The 21,566-nt window shown below is 40.5% G+C and overlaps 1 pseudogene; it reads left to right on the forward strand.

Moving 5' to 3' along the window:
- The first annotated feature begins 15,011 nt into the window (after nucleotides 1-15,011).
- LOC121551086 overlaps nucleotides 15,012-21,566 on the forward strand; it is a 37,610-nt pseudogene continuing 31,055 nt past the window's right edge.

Genomic DNA, 21,566 nt, shown 5'->3' on the forward strand with positions numbered 1-21,566 from the left:
CAACAATGCGCTTGTATGAAATGAGACTCCTTCTCCAATCGCGCGTCATCAGGCAAATTATGTTCACATGGTGGAATCTCTAAATAAATTTAGTGATAAAAACTAATTTATAGATAAAAGGATAAGGTGGATATCGTTCTTAAATGTTTGCATGCTTTTCTCATTCAAAAAAAGCTGATTCAAAGGGGGGTGTTGCAGATTTCAAAACTCTTCCGTGAAGGAAGGATACAATTGTTTTTCCTCACCAAAAGGAGGCTATCGAGGACGTGAGGACCTTCTTCCATTTGCCTACTAACAAACTGACACTCTCCTCGACCACTCATCGGTTTCCGGATCATGGAGGAGAGAGGGCGGAGGAGAGAGGGCTGAGGACAAACTTTTGCCAAAACGAGAAAAGGCCAGTGTCAATTGTTAGTAGGCAAACGGAGGAGTGTCCTCCAATCTTCGATAGCCTCCTCCCGCCGAGAATACTCATGAGTATCCTCCCGGCGGCTAGTGTGGAAGTGTTTTAAAATCCGCCAAACCCCCTTTGAATCAGCTGTTGTTTTCTCTAAGGAGAAAAGCATGCACACATTTAAAGATGCTACTTGTCAATGTATCTATAAAATGGCTGGCACAACTAGCTACGTTTGTTTGGATCACTTTACACATACACTACCGGTCAAAAGTTTTAGAGCATGTAGTGTATGGAAATTATTACTGTTTTAAATGTTTTTCATGAAGAAATGGAATGTTGGTTATGTTAGTATCAAAAGGCAATGTTTAGTATAATGTAACATATAATAGACAGGAAGTGTGTTGTAAACTGGTGATTGGCCAGAAGAGGGAGCCCATCTTGTTGCATTGGTTATAAATAGGGGTACACGAAGAAGATAGAGCAGAGCAGACATTAGAATTGGAGGACACTGCTCTCCGGACCTCGCGAGTCTGTAATCTATGCTGTAACCTCGTGGTATGAATAAAAACTTCTGACACGATGCAGCATGGATGGACTCTTTTGTTGACAGCGATGATTGCCACCATTCATCATATACGACATAATGGCGAGCTTGCCAGGAGGGATTATGCAATCCTTCTTTGCTGCATTTGGAGTCGCCAAGCTAACTCAAGCTAACTTTGGTCTGGAGTCATGACCCGACTAAACACAGCTAAGTTGTTGGTTTTGTTACTGCTTGTGTACACTGGAGGAATGTATCCTTATGACCGTGCCTCTGGTGGCGTTATCGCTGTTGATTGGGAGTCTGATAACAAATATTCTAAATTTGGTTGATGGGTAAATGGGGAATAATAGCATGTTTAGGACAATGGATTGGTAGAGAATAAATGTTGGGAGACGTCTGCATAGTTAGGGCACCGTGAATCTGGAAAAGACCTCGAGGAGGCGATTCTTTCTGAATGGGCCATGAAATCCTTGCAACGCGTTAGGTGGTGTAAGGTTGATTCTGGAGAATTATTAAGCTGGATGGATTATATGCATGTTATATACTCATCGTATGGTTGACGAACTGTAATGCATGGGGTAACCTCTCTATGATTATCCAGAACTTACGGCAACAAAAAGTTAGACGGAGATATTGATAATTGTGATGATGATTGGGCCGCGGTGCAGGATATTGATTTGGGTAGTAGGCCGCAGTTGGCCAGAGGCTACAGCTCAGTCTTGATTGTTTCAGGCCACGTGGTACATCGTGGCTAAGGCTAACGGCTAATGCTAACGGCTAAATGTGTTTTGTGTCACCGTGTACTTCAGGCTAATGCTAACTGCTAATGCTAATGCTAATTGTGTTGTGTGCTACATGCTAACGTATCCTTAGAGATTCCGTTGCGACGGGTGAAAGTCTCTTAAATTTGTCACTGTCTGTAAGTCAGGTTGTATGTTTTGTGAGCGCTGGTAAATGTTGGTTGACTAGGAGGGGAATGGAAGGTACAGCTGGACTGTTATCCGTTTGGTGGAGGTGAAAATGTGTTTTGATTGGATGTGCGCATGCGCGGGGTTTTACAGGGTAAGACTACAACATGGGGTCGCGCTGAGCCTCCAAAACAAAATGGTGGCTTAAGGTCATAGGTCTTTGGGGTTTCCATGCAGGGGTGAGATAGCTACAGATGAAGAGACAATAGTCACAGAATAGAGAGATTTTGGGGAAAAATCTCCTAGGGGTTAAACGGCTGTTGTTCGAACGTGAAACTATTTGGCGAGATGTAGTAAAGTTATAAATCAAATATATGTTGACGGAGTATAATTAATTAAATTAAAAAGACGATTAAAATTAAATGAAATGTTTTGGAGCGATCTATGTAATAAATGATATTTGCGCATGCGTGGGATTCTGCAAAACAACACATTGGTTAAACTGCAGGGGGAGACAGAGGAACACAGACGACGGAACAAATAGGCACAAGGAGAGTTTAACACGAATTTTATAAGTTTAAACGGCAGTGGGTTAAGATGAAACTTGTTTGGGTACCTATTGAATTTATAAATTAAATATATGGTAACGGATTATAATAGAGTGAATTAGATAATTAAATGACGGATTAAAATCAAGGTTTTTGGGCGATCTATAATTAGTCCTGAGTTAAAGTCTTAGAGCGAATGTAGAACGGATGAATATTGAATGGTTGGAAATACTCAGTGATGGCATTAACTACTAAAGGATGTTCTTGTGTCTTTGTCCCTTGTCATGAGAGACAGGAGAGGGGGAGCGAGGAGATACAGGAAGTGATCACGTGACGCGGCAGAAGATCAAGTCATAAAAAAGGTTACTGTTATAAGATATGTGATGTTATGACGATTTTACATAGGCTTGGCAAATACTATTTCATTAAAAATTGCATTTTGGATGCTCTGTGTATCACTGGGGTTTGATGGGAATTGTAGTATTGAACGGTTTGTTTTTGGGGATTGCTTTGAAGTTGACTAATTTACTTGCATTTGATGGGTTGTGGTAATATAGTCAACACTAATGGATAAATTGGGGACATAGGATATAGGAATAAAAATTGGTTTTAATTATTCATGATTTTTAATTGACTTATTTGGATTTATTTGGAGTTGTTAGATTTATATTAAGAATTACAGGGGGGAAGCCTACATAGGCTATATAGTTTAAAATAAGATAGTTCACAATAAAGGAATATAAAAGGGTTGTTACAATGGGGAAAAAGATATCAGGACTATGAAAGTCATTACACGGGTTGAAATAGGGGTAATCCTTTAATTAAAGTGTTGCTAGGGTATCTGGCAAGTGAAACAAAAGTTGCCCTTCATTCTCAAACAGAAATTGATAAAATATGTCAGCGATAAGATAGGTTTAAAAAGTAGAGCTTAGGGATGTTTATTCTCAGCTTACAATGATTATCCAGGAGTGATTATTGCATCAGAAATATAGACAAATAATAGATAGGGTACCCGCAGAAACAACGATGAAGATGAATCCAGAAGACGGAAGAAAATGAGATGTCTGGAACGTGAAGGAGAAGAGGATGATGAAGATGAGAGTGATTGATGAGAGGTCATGGGTGGAGGTGACTCTGTGATCAGAGGGAAGTGGCAAGAGAGGAAAGAAGAAATGGAGAAGTGGAAGAAGTAACACGACTGGATGAAGACCTCAAGAATTGAAGGAAAAGAATAATACAGTGAGGCCAAAGGAAAGGCCACTAGTAAGAAGATGATATTTCAAGAACAGAACTTAGAAGATAACCTTTTGAAGAATACTGATATGTCAACAACGAGAAAGAACAAGGCGAAGAAACTCTGAAAACTCAATCATACAACTGGTGGAGAAGAGAAGTTTTGGTTATGAAGAATCAGAGTGAACCAAATCAACAATCACTGTTACAGCTTCAACTGAACAATATCCGGAAGGGGGTATCAGCTGAGAGCATCGATTAGAGAAGAAGAGAAAATAGCCAACAATTGAAGTAAAAACAACCGACCATTAGAAGTGATAGTGAATAGGGGAAAAACTTATCTGGGTTCAGCCTAAAGAGGTTAAACATATCACTCTGTAAAATAAACTAATTAGGTCAGGATAGGGATTGGAAGTAGTAAAACAGTTTAATTACTCTTAAGGAATCAATTGAGCTCTGCTATAGAAGTCAAATAGGAATTAAAAGAGACAATATACCAATGACATTGTAGGAAGAGATGCATGGTGTAAATTGAAGTGTTCAATCAGAGGCACACTAGACGACTGACTGTCTGGTAGAATATTTTAAGAAGTAGGGTTTTTGGGAATCATTTGCTTAAAAGATAATGTCATAGGAAGGATGATAATGTATTAGATTGCCTGTTAGACAATCTGTCTGGGAAAATAAACTTAATAGAGTGACTGTTATTCTGGGTTACATCCTTACACCAAGAGATTTGAGGTTAGGCTAAAAGGTGTTTAGTCGGTTTGCCAAGTCTGTGTGTAATGAGTCAGAAGCAGGTGGGGAACTTTCCCAATCACGTATTCTAAAAATTGGTGGGGAAGGAATTTTGTCAATAAATCAGTGGGAAAAGGTTTTAAATGTTATGAGAGAAAAGATTAGATTAAAATAAGTTAGGAGTAGATTAGGGTTGAAGGAACTCTGAGACAGTAAGCTAAGTTTTAAAGTTAGTAGTAAGAGAGAGAGAGAACAGTAATGAATGACACTTTAGAATAGGAAGATCAAGGTAATTGTGGATACCTTTTGTTATAATCAAAAGGTTTAAAGTTTAGAGGTAGAACTGAAAGGGGGAAAAAGTGACACTAGTGGTGATGGATGGAAGTACAAGTAAAGAGTTCAGAGCTTTGGGAAAACTAGGTTGATTATAGGGGTCCAGCACCAATTATAGGGGGAAAATACTGTTATTAGAGTTAGGATAATAATAATAATAATATGTCATTTAGGATGATGACGTTTCTTTCACAGAGAGAGAGAGAGATAATTATGAAAGCATAGACATTTGTTCCGGTTAAGAATTATTGGTTAAAGGGCTATGTAATTCGTAAAGTGAAGCTTATAATGGAAGATTTGAAGTCTGTAGAACGTTCCACAGTCATAGAGGGAGTTAAGGATAAGTTTATTACAGTAGTCACTCCAACAGGGAATAATCGAATAGGATGTTGGTAGTTTCCCACTAGAGGGAATTAAGGGTTTTAATTCATCGACTAAATCAACAACGTTAATGGTAACTTTGGGAAGGGATTAATGATACGATGGTAATAGCAAATGTAGGAAGGATGACAACAACTTTTCTGAAATTAGAGGTAGCAAGAGGGACTCAGGAGGTTATGGAAAATAGGAGAGCAGATAGAAACAATATAGATTAATCTGAAATGGAGAAGAGAGATTCATCATGGAAGCTGCAGGATGGGGTCTTTTGATTTTGATGACAGAGGGGGGGGGCATCTGATCAGTGCTGCTCGTTCCTCTGTTGTGAAAAATTAGAGATAGATTAACTCATTCTGTAAGAATCAGTGAGGAATCTTGAGGTTGATGTCTGTTGGGGATGCCAGCCCAAGACGTGTTGGACGGTTGCGCAGCCTCTAGCGGGTATGGGTCAGTGTTATGCTTTGTCATAACTGTGGTATCAGCAACAGTCATTGACCGATAAAATAATGTAGTTGTCAGAACAGTAGGGTTTAAGTGTTCTTGGGTAAATGGATTACCCTATGGGAATTGTTAGATGGAAAGTAAAGTCAGGTAACCGCAAACTCTGAAGCATTTGAGGTGTAACCATTGAGGGATAAAGGTTGTTGTTGTTCTAATAAAACATATGAGGTAGGGGTATGTTTATGGGAATATAGGTTACTTTTTATATATCAGGTAGTAAGAAGAGCAGGACTTTGATGGTTAAAAGATTAGCTTTTGACTGACAGTGTGACTATGGGGAATTTTAGAGATATTTGGAGGGTTTGTGATGATAAAGCATCTATATTCTTACATTAGGGATGGACAGGATTTTGTTACATGTCAACGTTGAAGCTTCCATATGAGGTTTCTACTATTATAAGAGGGATAGCACCGGACACAGCTAAATCTAGGGTTAAAAGGGTGACATGGCTACATGTCATAGTCTTCAAGCCTATCATTGAAGGGTAAGTTTAAGGGAGAAGGGGGGACTTCATTCATGGTATGGTGTAACATTTGGGAAGATCATTTTAATAAATATTAGTTATACTTTGAGTCCAGATAGTTCAGATAATATCATTGGGGTTATAGATGCATTATAAGGGATTGTTTGGGAGATTTGATAGGATTTGGTTGCAAGATCAGTTAGGCCAGTAGGGGCAGTGATGGGTCAGATTTTAGTCGCAGCTCTGATAGCGTTGTGTGTCATGTTTTGTTTTTGTACTTTGTTACTGACCTTTGCAAAAGCTATGATATTAAGATGGGTTGGAGTTGTGATGCCTGGAGACAACACTCAGATGCCGTTGTTGATTGTTCCTGATCTGGACGAAGATGGACGAGGGGATCTAGATGGACTACTGATGGATAAATATCCTTTTTGATTATTTGATCATTTTTACATTTTTTTCAATAGTAGTGTGATTTTTAGTATGATTTATGAATCAAGGGGGGAATGGGTTTATGTGATTCATGCATCATTTATATATCATTTTTAGATTGTTAGTGGATATTGATGTTTAATTTCAAAATGTTGTTTTGCAAAAGATACTGTTTGGTCGTTTCTTTTCTTTTCATTCCAGAAGCATTTGGGGGAACATGTGACTCAAAGACAATATGAAGGGACAATATGACTGGAGGAGATGAAACAAGGAGGGTGTGGCTGATTCCATCATCAACAAGTCTATTGGAGGAGGAGACTACGGAGGAGATGAAGTGTAGTGGACTACATTCCAGTGGATGCAATGAAATATAGACATATTTGATGTGTAATACATAATGGTGTCATATTCTTAGGTATTGATTTTAGTAGAATGATGTTTGATGTTATTGAATGCAGATGAGGATCTTAGATGCTTTTGTTTATTTCGATGGGGTTAGGGAAAGGACGTTTAGGCAGGGAGAGATTCCCTTTCAAGTCCTATGGGTTGACCAGCCTGAGAGTGGATGTTTCTGGATAGGATTTTGTTTGCAGGGGAAACATGTGTATTTGGTGGCATCATAGTTTCAAATGTATTTACATGGTTTATGAGTTTATCTGGAGTACCGCGGTGGTTGCCTGGGGCAGAGGGACCGTGAGAGAATTTTACTGTCTTGATTGATGGATGGATGGATTTGGAACAAAGGTTGCCGGACAGGTTTTTCGCTCTCACACTCCATAAAGATTTATTCATAATTCATAGTAATGTTCATATTTCATAGTAATGTGTTAACATTTCATCAACAGTTATTCATATTTCATAAGAAAGGTATTTACACTCTAGAGGAGAATGTTTTTGGGTTTAAGGTTAAGGATATTCAATAAGATAAATTGTTACTGGTCATAATTATATTCTGTTTGTTTTCGAGACTTAGTTTAGTCTCGAAGGGGGAAATGTAGTGTATGGAAATTATGACTGTTTTAAATGTTTTTCATGAAGAAATGGAATGTTGGTTATGTTAGTATCAAAAGGCAATGTTTAGTATAATGTAACATATAATAGACAGGAAGTGTGTTGTAAACTGGTGATTGGCCAGAAGAGGGAGCCCATCTTGTTGCATTGGTTATAAATAGGGGTACACGAAGAAGATAGAGCAGAGCAGACATTAGAATTGGAGGACACTGCTCTCCGGACCTCGCGAGTCTGTAATCTATGCTGTAACCTCGTGGTATGAATAAAAACTTCTGACACGATGCAGCATGGATGGACTCTTTTGTTGACAGCGATGATTGCCACCATTCATCATATACGACAAGCACCTACTCATTCCAGGGTTTTTCTTTATTTTTACTATTTTATACATTGTAGAATAATAGTGAAGACATCAACACAACAAATGTTAGTCCCACTAAGCCCAAACCAGATGGGATGGTGTATCGCTGCAGAATGCTGTGGTAGCCATGCTGGTTAAGTGTGCCTTGAATTCGAAATAAATCACAGTGTCACCAGCAAAGCACCCCCACACCATAACACCTCCTCCTCCATGCTTTACGGTGGGAATTACACATGCAGAGATCATCCGTTTACCCACACAGCGTCTCACAAAGACACGCGGTGGGAACCATTAATCTCCAATTTGGACTCCAGACCAAAGGACACATTTCAACCTGTCTAATGTCCATTACTCGTGTTTCTTGGCCCAAGCAAGTCTCTTCTCCTTATTGGTGTCCTTTAGTAGTGGTTTCTTTGCAGCAATTCGACCATGAAAGCCTGATTCACACAGTCTCCTCTGAACATTTGATGTTGAGATGTGTCTGTTACTTGACCTCTGTAAAGCATTTATTTAGGCTGCAATTTCTGAGGCTGGTAACTCTAATGAACTTATCCTCTGCAGCAGAAGTAACTCTGGGTCTTCCATTCCTGTGGCGGTCCTCATGCGAGCTAGTTTCATCATAGCGCTTGATGGTTTTTGCGACTGCACTTGAAGAAACTTTAAAAGTTCTTGAACTGTTCCATATTGACTGAACATGTCTTAAAGTAATGATGGACTGTCATTTCTCTTTGCTTATTTGAGCTGTTCTTGCCATAATATGGACTTGGTCTTTTACCAAATAGGGCTATCTTCTATATACCCCCCCTACCTTGTCACAACACAACTGATTGGCTCAAACGTACAGTTAAAGTCGGAAGTTTACATACACCTTAGCCAAATACATTTAAACTCAGTTTTTCACAATTCCTGACATTTAATCTTAGTAAAAATTACCTGTCTTAGGTCAGTTAGGATCACCACTTTATTTTAAGAATGTGAAATGTCAGAATAATAGTAGAGAGAATGATTTATTTCAGCTTTTATTTCTTTCATCACATTCCCAGTGGGTCAGAAGTTTACATACACTCAATTAGTATTTGGTAGCATTGCCTTTAAATTGTTTAACTTGGGTCAAACGTTTCGGGTAGCCTTACACAAGCGTCCCACAATAAGTTGGGTGAATTTTGGCCCATTCCTCCTGACAGAGCTGGTGTAACTGAGTCAGGTTTGTAGGCCTCCTTGCTCGCATACGCTTTTTCAGTTCTGCCCACAAATTTTCTATAGCTTCCTGAGCAGTATGTCGGCTGCGCGGTCCCATGGTGTTTATACTTGCATACTATTGTTTGTACAGATGGACGTGGTACCTTCAGGCATTTGAAAATTGCTCCCAAGGATGAACCAGACTTGTGGAGGTCTACAATTCGTTTTCTGAAGTTTTGGCTGATTTCTTTTGATTTTCCCATGATGTCAAGCAAAAAGGCAACGAGTTTGAAGGTAGGCCTTGAAATACATCCACAGGTACACCTCCAATTGACTCAAATGATGTCAATTAGCCTATCAGAAGCTTCTAAAGCCATGACATCATTTTCTGGAATTTTCCAAGCTGTTTAAAGGCACAGTCAACTTAGTGTATGTAAACTTCTGACCCACTGGAATTGTGATACAGTGAATTATAAGTGAAATAATCTGTCTGTAAACAATTGTTGGAAAAATTACTTGTGTCATGCACAAAGTAGATGTCCTAACCGACTTGCCGAAACGATAGTTTGTCAACAAGAAATTTGTGGAGTGGTTGAAAAACAAGTTTTAATGACTCCAACCTAAGTGTATGTAAACTTCCGACTTCAACTGTATTAAGGAAAGAAATTCCAGAAATTAACTTTTAAGAAGGCACACCTGTTAATTGAAATGCATTCCAGGTGACTACCTCATGAAGCTGGTTGAGAGAATGTCAAGAGTGTGCAAAGCTGTCATCAAGGCAAAGGGTGGCTATTTGAAGAATCTAAAATTTAAAATATATTTTGATTTCTTGAACACTTTTTTGGTTACTACATCATTCCATATGTGTTATTTCATAGTTTTGATGTCTTCACTATTATTCTACAATGTAGAACATAGTAAAAATAAAGAAAAACCCTTGAATGAGTAGGTGTTCTAAAATTCTTGACAAGTAGTGTATATTTTGGGATTCCGTCTCTGTAAACATAATTTGCCTCATGACACGCGAGTGGAGACGCCTCTCCTCAATTACCTTTTTCAAAAGGAGGCGAGGACAGAGGTGAGGACGCGAGGAGTCAAGCACAACCAATTGAGATTCTCCCGTTGTTTGCGTCCCAATTCTCCACACTTCTCTCAAAGTGTGCACTTAAACACTGCCCGTAATGGATTTCAATGCATTGGGTTGGTGTTAGCATTGGCTGGAGGCAGTTTCCATCATTATTAAATCCATCAGGACTCTAGAGAACATAATAGAACAGTGTTCCTCAATCCATTCCCGGGAGACCCCCAGGGAGTGCACATTTTTGTTTTAGCCCAGCACTAATCAGGGACTTGAATCAATGATTGGTTCATTAGTTCACCCCCTCCCCCTTTTTTATTCTGAAAATTATAACATGTTTAATGTATTGATAACATCAGTCTTGCCATTCTCTCATAGCCTTGAGAGATATATATAAAAAAAGAAAGGAATTCCTGTTTCTAATAAGGTGAAAAGATCAACATACTTTGAACAGCCTTGCGAGTTTCCTCACAGACTAGGACTGGTTTCCTACAATACTCTGCACTCCTTGATCATGAAATTAAATCAAACTCGTTTTACAAAAGTAAATGAATCACACATACTGTATATTTATCTTGAACCTACAACATGAATGATCCAGAGTTGCTTTGCTTTCCTAACAGAGTTGTCCATATCTTGCTTTCTTATTCCCAATCTCCTGACACTCTCCTGATCTCTGTCTTAATTGTCTTTATTTTTCCCAATTTTGTTCTGTTTTCTTTCTTTGTGGATGTTCTATATATTACTGTCCAGGTTCAATGAGTGTCTGAAGCTTATCCCACAGTCACCACAGTGAAAGGGTTTCTCTACAGTCCCTTTATGAGTCTGTAAATGCACAGGTAGGTTTTCCTTGAGTCTGAAGCTTATCCCACAGTCACCACAGTGAAAGGGTTTCTCTCCCGTACCTTTATGAGTCTGTAAATGCACAGGTAGGTTTTCCTTGAGTCTGAAGCTTATCCCGCAGTCACCACAGTGAAAGGGTTTCTCTCCCGTACCTTTATGAGTCTGTAAATGCACAGGTAGGTTTTCCTTGAGTCTGAAGCTTATCCCACAGTCACCACAGTAAAAGGGTTTCTCTCCAGTACCTTTATGAGTCTGTAAATGCACAGGTAGGTTTTCCTTGAGTCTGAAGCTTTTCCCGCAGTCACCACAGTGAAAGGGTTTCTCTCCCGTACCTTTATGAGTCTGTAAATGCACAGGTAGGTTTTCCTTGAGTCTGAAGCTTATCCCACAGTCACCACAGTAAAAGGGTTTCTCTCCAGTACCTTTATGAGTCTGTAAATGCACAGGTAGGTTTTCCTTGAGTCTGAAGCTTTTCCCGCAGTCACCACAGTTAAATGTTTTTTTCTCCTGTGTGTGTCAGTAAATGAACAGTTAGGTTCCCCTTCTTGTTGAAACTTTTCCCGCAGTCATCACAGCTAAATGGCTTCACTCCTGTGTGAATCAGTGTATGTTTAGTTAGGTCTCCTTTATGCTTGAAGCTTTTCCCACAGTCGCCACAGCTAAATGGTTTCTCTCCTGTATGAGCCCATATATGCCTGTTAAGGGTAACCTTCTGTCTGAAGCTTTTCCCACAGTCACCACAGCTAAATGGTTTCTCTCCTGTATGAGTCAGTATATGTGCAGTTAGGGTCCCCTTGTGTCTGAAGCTTTTCCCACAGTCACCACAGACAAATGATTTCTCTCCTGTGTGAGTCATCATATGCCTGTTAAGGCTAACCTTCTGTCTGAAGCTTTTCCCGCAGTCACCACAAACAAATGATTTATCTCCTGTGTGAGTCAATACATGCCTGTTAAGAGAAACCTTGTGATTGAATCTTGTCCCACAGTCACCACAGCTAAATGGTTTCACTCCGGTGTGACTCCGGATATGCTCAGTTAGGTTCTTCTTGTGTCTGAAGCTCTTCCCGCAGGCATCACAGCTAAATGGTTTCACTCCAGTGTGACTCGGATATGCTCATTTAGGGTCCACTTGCGATTGAAGCTTTTCTCACAGTCACCACAGCTAAAGGCTTTCCCTCCTGTATGAGTCTGTATGTGCCTGTTCAGGGGCCCCTTGCAATTCAATATTTTCCCGGTGTGAGGTTTTTAGACGTGGTGCTGGGTTTCTTCAGTGGTGGGTTGGGATCCAATGGTCGGCTGATGTCAGGTCCTACTGCATCACTGCTTGCGGCTGATCTGTGGCTGGAGGCATTGTCTTGATTATATGGATCACTGGGATTGTCAAAGTGGGTCACAGCGACAAAAAGGTTTGCGATTCACTGGTTTAGAGTCACTCTCTCTGTACTTGACCGTTTGGGGAAGAGTCAAAGACTGAAGTTGATCCTCCTGATCACGTTCACTTTTCACACAAGGAGGAGTGAATATGAACTCTATGATGTCAGCCTGCAGCCCTTGAATCTTCCCTACCTCCTCCTGTTCCTTTTTAATCTGTATGGGAGCTGGGTCCTCCAGACTGTGGCTCCATTCCTGTTCACAGTGCTGCTGCTCGGGGATAACCTCCTCCTCAGAGACAGCGAGAGAGAACTGGAGGGAGTCTATTCTACATAGTTTTATTTCTGGTGTGATCCGTAGAAGTCTCCGTAGCCGGTCATTCTCCTCTTTAGATCTGGAAATCTCCTCCTGGTACTCGGCGACCACTTTCTCTACAACGTCTAAAATCTCCACTGCAGCCACAGTTAAACGTTCATTAACAAACACAATCAAAGACTGTAATTTTGCCATTTTCAGTGGATTGACATTCGGTAATAAGTTCAGGGACTTTTGTAGTCCCAACAACGAATATTCAAATCAAAACAAACTCGCCTCCACTGAGGTATGCTTGCCTCCAATTCTACTTCCGCGTTGTCGTCTTCTTTTGAGTTTTTCATAGGATGGCGCGCCTCTAGCTGGATTACCGCCACCTACTGTACTGGAGTGTGGGCCAGAGACAAGGAGAAACTAAATCCTACCTGCCAGCCAAGTTGCTCTTAAAAAAGATAACAAAATATTTGAGACTATATCTAATGACGTTCTACTCAATATACTCTTTAAACTCATTTCCTGTATCCCCTTCTCCCTCATACTAGATCTCATCCTCTCTCTTTCCCTCTCATACTGCCCACACCCCATATTGTTATTTATTTTGCTCTTTTGCACCCCAGTATCTCTATTTGCACATCATCTCTTGCACATCTATCAGTCCAATGTTAATACTAATTGTAATTTTTTTTTGCACTATAGCCTATTTTATTGCCTTACCTCCATAACTTGCTAAATTTGCACACACTGTATATTATATGTATTTCTGTTGTATTTTTTGACTTTGTTTGTTTTGCCCCATATGTAACTCTGTATTGTTGTTTTTATCGCACTGCTTTGCTTTATCTTGGCCAGGTCGCAGTTGTAAATGAGAACTTGTTCTCAACTGGTTTACCTGGTTAAATAAAGGTGAAATAAAATAAAATAAAATAAAAACTGTAGCAATACATGCTCCACGGTCTCTGTTTCCTGACAATAATCACACTTTCCTGTTGGATGCTTTCCTATCACATTTAATGTCTTATTCAACTGGCTGTGTCCCACCCTTAATCTTGTAAAAATAGCCTCCTCTCTTCTGGTCCCTCCTGCCGTCCTCCCCTCCCCGACTTTCCTCTGTAATTGAAATAAATGCCTTCCCTTATTATCTCTATTCCACTGCTCCTGCCATCTCTGCATCACTGTATATATCAGTCTTTTTGCCTCTACCTTGCTCAATGAAACTTCAACATCAACATCCCCACTACTAAGTGCTTGTTTAGCCAGTACATCTACTGCCTCGTTCCCCTCCACCCCTACCCGGGCTGGGACCCAAGTAAATCTTATCTGTATACCCATCTGTTTAATCCTGCCATGGGTTTGTAGCACCTCATGAAGCAGGTCTTGTCTGCTACGTGAGCTAAAGGACTGGAGACTCATTAACACGGCACTTGAATCAGAGCAAATAACTACTCAGTCTTGTTTGACTTCCTCCACCCACTGCAAGGCCAACAGTATGGCCATGAGCTCTGCCGTATATACAGCCAGATGATCTGTAATACGTTTCCTGACTTCCACCCCACATTCCTGCACTACAAATGCTGACCCAACTACTGGAGGCGGGAGTAGCCATGGTGGATTTACAGAAATAGCTACAGTTGGACTATACTCCCTTCCATACAGTCCCATCTCCTTCGCCTGGGTATTACCCACCCACCCAAAGCTCGTGTTCTGTCTTCGCTCATGTTCCCAGCATGCCTGTAAAATCAATTTCGCAGGATGAGACACCCCATGTAGCTGGATGGAGTTGTAGCAAAGAGTGCGGTTGTAGGTTGGTGCTCGGGCACATCATTCTGTAAACTTAAGCAAATCTTGCAGTGTTTTTTGATACTTCTCTCCAGTCTCAATTTATTATTAATATAGATTATAGGGAATACAAGACACAATGTTTTATGTGTCTGTGAGTGGCAAACTTTCAGCTCAGATGATAAGGCTAGGTCCTATTGCTTCACAAAGGGGCCTGTTTGTTTATCATATAATTAGAGCTTGTAACAGTTAGAATATTTAAATTTTTCCATGGCAGTAGTGTGAGTGAATACTGTAAATCATTGACCAATTTGAATAAATTCATTTAAACTTGATGTATGAAAAATGCAACATTTAGGCAAAACACTGACATTCTTCCAACGTAACGTACCATTAATTAACCATCCGAGAGCCTAAATAGTACCTTATTCAATAGGGGTGCCATTGCCTGTATATTAGTCCAAAATATGGTACACATAATTACAGTCACTTTGATATACTCCTTACATATGTGTGTGTGCATTTGAGAAAAAACATAACAGTATTGACGATGAGGGCTCTTGTTCAAGTAGCACTACTATTTTATATCACTCCGCCTCCTTGAACAGGGAATATAATGGCTGACAAGCGTACGTTGACTGAGTGGATTCATCATCAACACCGAAACGACTTATTTGTGTTTATTGAGACACAGCCTTCTCCTGGCTGTTAGAATGAGCCGTTGACCATAAAGTGTTACGAGAATTTCTCAAAAACTCACTGAGGTAATTCATTTCTTTACACTACTTTTATTAGCCAAGCCAGGGCAAGTGGCTAGTTCACCACCAGCTAGCTAGCGTAGCATCATCACGTAGCTCGCTATCAAGTTAGCTACCTCCTTACCCCAAACAAAACTAGGTTGGTGCTGTATTTTCGAGTAGGCATTAGCTATTGTATTTAACCAGCTACGTGTACACATTTTGAAACTGTTATAGCCAACAAGAACTAACTAGGTAACTAGCTATCTAGGCATGCAATCTTGTCAGGCCGTGAAATCTTGTTTGTTTTTAGTTGGCCAGCTAGCTAGGTAACGTGAGCTACTAGCTACGTTAGCAAGTTGACGTTACCTAGCTAACTGTAATTCCTACTACTGACAATACTTTCCCCTCCGAATTTAACACCAGCTTTTGTTTTGAACATCAATTGTTCAAACTTTCCAAGGGCAGTGTATGCAACCATTAACGTTAGTTAGCCTTCAATGTATTTTCCATTGTCGGAATTTCACCTCCAGTTTTCGCGGGGAGGGGGGGGTGGTGGTGGGGGGGTCAAGCGTTACCATGGCGTGCAATTTCATGTTGCCAAACAGTGACAAAGGTAAACTAGTTTAGATTTGCATAGCTACATTGGTATCCCAAATGATGAATAAACCGCATCGATAGGCTATTTGAGTGGATATCGATGAAGGTTTTTGTCACCGTACTTCGTTAAGTTAGAACTTATTAGAAGGGGGGGTAGTTGTTAGTTGTTGCTACTGACAGTTGGCTCCCGCGAACTCGCTGAAGTGGAGGGAATTCTAGCGGTCTACAAGGCTAGAAGTGCCTTTTGTTGGGAAATTAGCTAGTTACGTAGTCAGCAAGACATCCTTACTCAATCCGCGACCTCCCCAAAAGCAAACCAACACATTTAATAGTGGGTGACTGAATACACCGCACAGGTACGTAATCGATAGGTAAAGTAACGTTATTGATATCGGTAATGTTTATTATTATTATTATTATTATTATTAGCTATGTCATACAATGGTTTGTAGCTAGCTATGGTGTTTTGGATTATTAACGTTATGCCTCACGTTATGGTTTAGTTTACTGTAATACTTGTCATACTAAGGGTAAGGTCTGTGAATGTTGTTGCTTAGTTGCAGGAACATTCCTCCAAACAAGCCACCGTTTCTGACTGGAGGATGTTTCTGAAAGCAACAAACACCTCTAGAATCATGCACTCTGTCAGTGTCATAACTGTGAAGCTACTTCGGAAACACATCTTGTTTGTTTTGACGTGTGTGTGTCTGGGTTTCCATTAGGAAAATGTGGCGCCATACAACGTGACATTAAATAGTTTAATTTGCTGCCAATTTGAGAAAAGTACCTGACCCATAATGTTATGCATTGTGTGCATAACCCATTAGGACGTCCACCCACGGTGCTCAAAATGTCAGAAATTACATTTAGATTATGGTATTCATCTTAACAGAACATCCAACTCCTGTAATGAAGGAGACACTAAAACGTTATTTTCAAACATTTGCCTAAATGCAATTCGTGGGAAAACAACACCATTCCAAACAGCACACCTGATGCCAGCGTTAGAAACTTAGGTTGATAATATGACTGGGATTGTGCCTTTTGGCTTCTGGACAATGAAAGAAAGGTGATATGAATACCAACAGGAGAGATGCTGGTTTCAATGGCATATGAGGAAGTCTTTATAAAATAATTGCCTCAATGTTTCTATGGTCAGATTTTTCCTAGGCTGCTTTGAAGTAAAACATTCAGGTTTCAAACAATTAATTCGATTTTCAAAATTCATACTGCCTCCAGTTCACATTGCAAAGTGGTGGGTGATGTGCTGATAGCATGCCTACCGTTGCCTTTGCACTTGAATGGGAGGCGCGTCGCAATTGCCAGTTGATAATAAAAATAGTAGTTATTTTTAATCGTGGCCATCAAAACTGTTTTTAACAGGTGACTGTGTTCAGAATTGTTGCCCAATGACTGGTCTTATAAAAGTACATGTTTTACTCCAGCAGCAACGAGCTGAGGAGCTGCGGCTGCAGCAGCAGTTCTAGCACTGTGCGCGGGTAAGAAATGATACATTACGACCAATGTTCCCTCTAATTATTTCCGGCACTGAGAATTTCAAGTCTGCTGAGCGCAAGCTTGAAAGTTGTGAAAATTCTGTGCAACTTCCAGCGCGCGTTTACTCTGAACACTGAGGCTGTTCCCGCTTTAAGTTAGTTTAAACAGTGGCCATGTATGTAGACTACTGTGGCTATTTGATCATAATGTAGGCCTACCAGAGTGGCCTACCATCAAAAACAATGAAGAAAATGCATCCCATAACATCTTTAACATGGATATAGCTGTTCTATCATTCAGCCTACAGTAGCAGCCAATGTGTGGTGTTCAATGTAGGTTTACATTCCATGAGAATTTTGAAAAAAAAACATATAGGGCTTGACAATAACCTGCGTTGATTCAATCACAATTGCCACAGTGAAGGGAAACGTTGATAATGTTAACAGGGAAAACTCTAGAACAGTGGTCACCAACCTTTTCTGAGTTAAGATCACTTTCTGAGTCAAAATGCAAACCGAGATCTACCTCTCAGATTTCTTTTTAACATGCCTTAAAAAATGTAAGCCTATGCAACATTAACCAATTAAAAACAGTACTGTAGCAATGAAGTTTGTGCAGTAAGCTATAGGCCCGAAACATTATCACTTTATATTAGCTTTGCTTGAATTACCCTGCCAATGCATTGTTGTTCGGGCCATTTAAAATATATATATACAGCTCTGGAAAAAATTAAGAGACCACTGCACATTTTTATTAAATCAGCATCTCTACATGTATGACAGCCATTCCATTCCAGTGTCTGTTGAATTCCAACACAGGCACACAACATTCTACTGAATTAGGTACTGATTAGGTGATCACCTGAACCAAATCTTATTTAACGAGGCAAAGTATAAAAACCACTGCTGTGGTCATCACTATCCTCTTGCAATAGGACCAGCTGGATGGCAAAAATAGTTCTAATAGTATCTCAAAAGTAATATTAATCAAAAAATAACTATTGACCATGCCAAAAGAGTTGAAAAGGAATGTTTTTTGAGTGAGGAAAAGGTTTCAATTCTGGCTTTACTGGCAGAGGGATACAGTGAGCGTCAGGTTGCTTCCATCCTTAAAATTTCAAAGACGGCGGTTCATAAGAACAAGGTCAAGCAGCAGACATTGGGTACAACAAAGCTACAGACCGGCAGAGGGCGAAAACGACTCTCTACTGACCGGGATGACCGCCAACTCATTCGAATGTCACTCAACAACCGTAGGATGACATCAAGTGACGTACAAAAAGAATGGCAAACAGCAGCTGGGGTGAAGTGCACGGCGAGGACGGTTCGAAACAGGCTCCTAGGGGAAGGGCTGAAGTCGTGCAAAGCTAGAAAAAAGCCCTTCATCAATGAGAAGCAAAGAAGAGCCAGGCTGAGGTTTGCAAAAGACCATAAGGATTGGACCGTAGAGGACTGGAGTAAGGTCATCTTCTCTGATGAGTCCAATTTTCAGCTTTGCACAACACCTGGTCGTCTAATGGTTAGACAGAGACCTGGAGAGGCCTACAAGCCACAGTGTCTCGCACCAACTGTGAAATTTGGTGGAGGATCGGTGATGATCTGGGGGTGCTTCAGCAAGGCTGGAATCGGGCAGATTTGTCTTTGTGAAGGACGCATGAATCAAGCCACGTACAAGGTTGTCCTGGAAGAAAACGTGCTTCCTTTTGCTCTGACATTGTTCCCCAACTCTGAGGATTGGTTTTTCCAGCAGGACAATGCGCCAATGCCACACAGCCAGGTCAATGAAGGTGTGGATGGAGGACCACCAGATCAAGACCCTGTCATGGCCAGCCCAATCTCCAGACCTGAACCCCATTGAAAACTTCTGGAATGTGATCAAGAGGAAGATGGATGGTCACAAGCCATCAAACAAAGCTGAGCTGCTTGAATTTTTGCGCCAGGAGTGGCATAAGGTCACCCAACATCAATGTGAAAGACTGGTGGAGAGCATCCAAGACGCATGAAAGCTGTGATTGGAAATCAGGGTTATTCCACCAAATGTTGATTTCTGAACTCTTCCTAAGTTAAAACATTAGTGTTGTTTAAAAATGAACATGAACTTATTTTCTTTGCATTATTTGAGGTCTGACAACACTGTTATTTTGACCAGTTGTCATTTTCTACAAATAAATGCTCTAAATGACAATATTTTTATTTGGAATTTGGGAGAAATGTTGTCAGTAGTTTATAGAATAATACAAAAATGTTATTTTTACCCAAACACATACCTATAAATAGTAAAACCAGAGAAACTGATAATCTAACTTTTTTCCAGAGCTGTATATATATATATTTCAACATTTGAGGTAGGCTATATGATCGCACCAGTAATATATCCGTTATTGTTTTACTTGTGAGGCACAGCTGAGTGAGCATACATTTTAAATAATTTGCTTTTTATTTTACTGAGCTGATTTTGCCTGCATCTGATGGTCAGTCTCAGCGGAGGTAGAGAGCAGCAGACTGAGGGTCCGCCTCTAAACATCCCTCCACTCTCCCTGAGACTGACCAAAAAGGGACACCGTCTTCCAGCTGATGGCGAAACTCAAGTCGCACTGCATTATTTCTGCCTCATGCACAAATTCATGTTACTCCTATGGACAAAGAAAGTGAAATATTCCTCGGTATTAAAGAAGACCCAAGCCACTAATAATAACGCAAGACTATAGATACACTTTCCTACTCATTCATTACAGCTGCAGTGCTTGTTGTAGTGCTGAGTGGAAATAGGAAGAACGCACATTTTATGGCTTATAAAAGTGTTGAATACAAAGTGTTGACAGTGCTGAGTAAGAACTTAAACATTAAGTCATTCATAAAAACAGCAGCTCTTTGCTGTATTCGTTGACAGTTTCTCTCTAGTCATGGTTTTGAAATCTCACAGTATCAACTTTGCTGTAGCTTTCTTTTATGCCTGCTACATTACTACAGACACGGTAATCTGAGCCATCCGATTGGCCAGCGGTAGGCCTATAGTGCACTTGATTTGCTCTCCGAGCCCGCCGGGAAGGCAGAGATTGTACCTTCAGACACATGAAATATTTCAAAATGTCAAAAGTTGGCCTACCCGGCGCGTAGGGCAGGTGAATCGGGTGCACCTACCACCAACATCCCGAGACGAAGAAAAAAGAAAATAGGAACACAAGGCTTTATCAATGTTTTTTTTACAGAAATGTTTGGCGATTCACTATGAATGCATTGGAGGTCGATCGTGATCGACCGGTTGGTGACCACTGCTCTAGAAAGTTGAGTGAAGTTATCTGTGAGCTGATGTTTCTGCGCAGCAGTCCCGGGGCTACTGCGCTCGCGCAGCTTAGAGGGGACATTGATGATGACTAATGAAAATACACACACCCCAATTTTAATTCTGCTAAATGTAACAAAATAACCTAATAGACCGATAAGCACGACTGTGAAATGTATTTCCATCAATTAATAAAAAGCATTATTTTGCACTGGGAGGAAAAACAATTATCCTGGTCAATTTGGCTGGCAACAATTTTTACTTATCGTCTTTTCATTTTTTTATCGTCCAAAAGCCGGCAATTACCGGCAAACGGAAACCCTGGTGAGTGTGTGAGTGAATGAGTTGTGTACAGTATGCCAATATGAAAGAGACATACTATGTGTGTGTGTGTACGTGCACATGCTTCTGTCTCCAGTCCAAAGCCGTTCTAGAGTGTTGACTGACGATGCATGTCAACGACCCAACAGGTGCGGAGCCGAGGAGGACATGGCGACAGGGGGCACTCCCTTTGACGACTGCGCAGACGAGCAGGAGCTGCACAACTGGACCGTTACCAACGGCAGCAGCCTAGAAGACCGGCTCAACAACATGGTACAGAGACAATGGATGCGTCCCAAATGGAACCCTATTCCCTATGTAGTGCACTGCAGTACTTTTGACCAGAGAGCCCTATGGGTCCTGGTCGAAAGTAGGGCACTACTGGAATAGGGTGACATTTGGGACGCGACTATTGAGAATGGACACTAAAAGGCTGAATCCTAACTGGAGATTTGTGAAAGTAACTAAAATCTTTGTGATTGCATTAGTTGTTTGTGCGTATATAGCCCCACAGTGGAGGTGTCATAATACCCATAAAACCTAGCGGTCAAACAGGGAAATGGTTCCAATCATTTTTCCACCATTCATCTACACGAAACACAGCCCTTATTTGAAGTGTTTCTAAAATGACCTATGGGGAAAAAATAAATGGTGGAAAAACAATTGGAACCATTTCCCTGTTTGACCGCTAGGTTTTATGGGTATTATGACTCATACTGTGG

The sequence above is a fragment of the Coregonus clupeaformis genome, unplaced genomic scaffold (assembly GCF_020615455.1).
Source record: "Coregonus clupeaformis isolate EN_2021a unplaced genomic scaffold, ASM2061545v1 scaf1862, whole genome shotgun sequence".
NCBI lineage: Eukaryota > Metazoa > Chordata > Actinopteri > Salmoniformes > Salmonidae > Coregonus > Coregonus clupeaformis.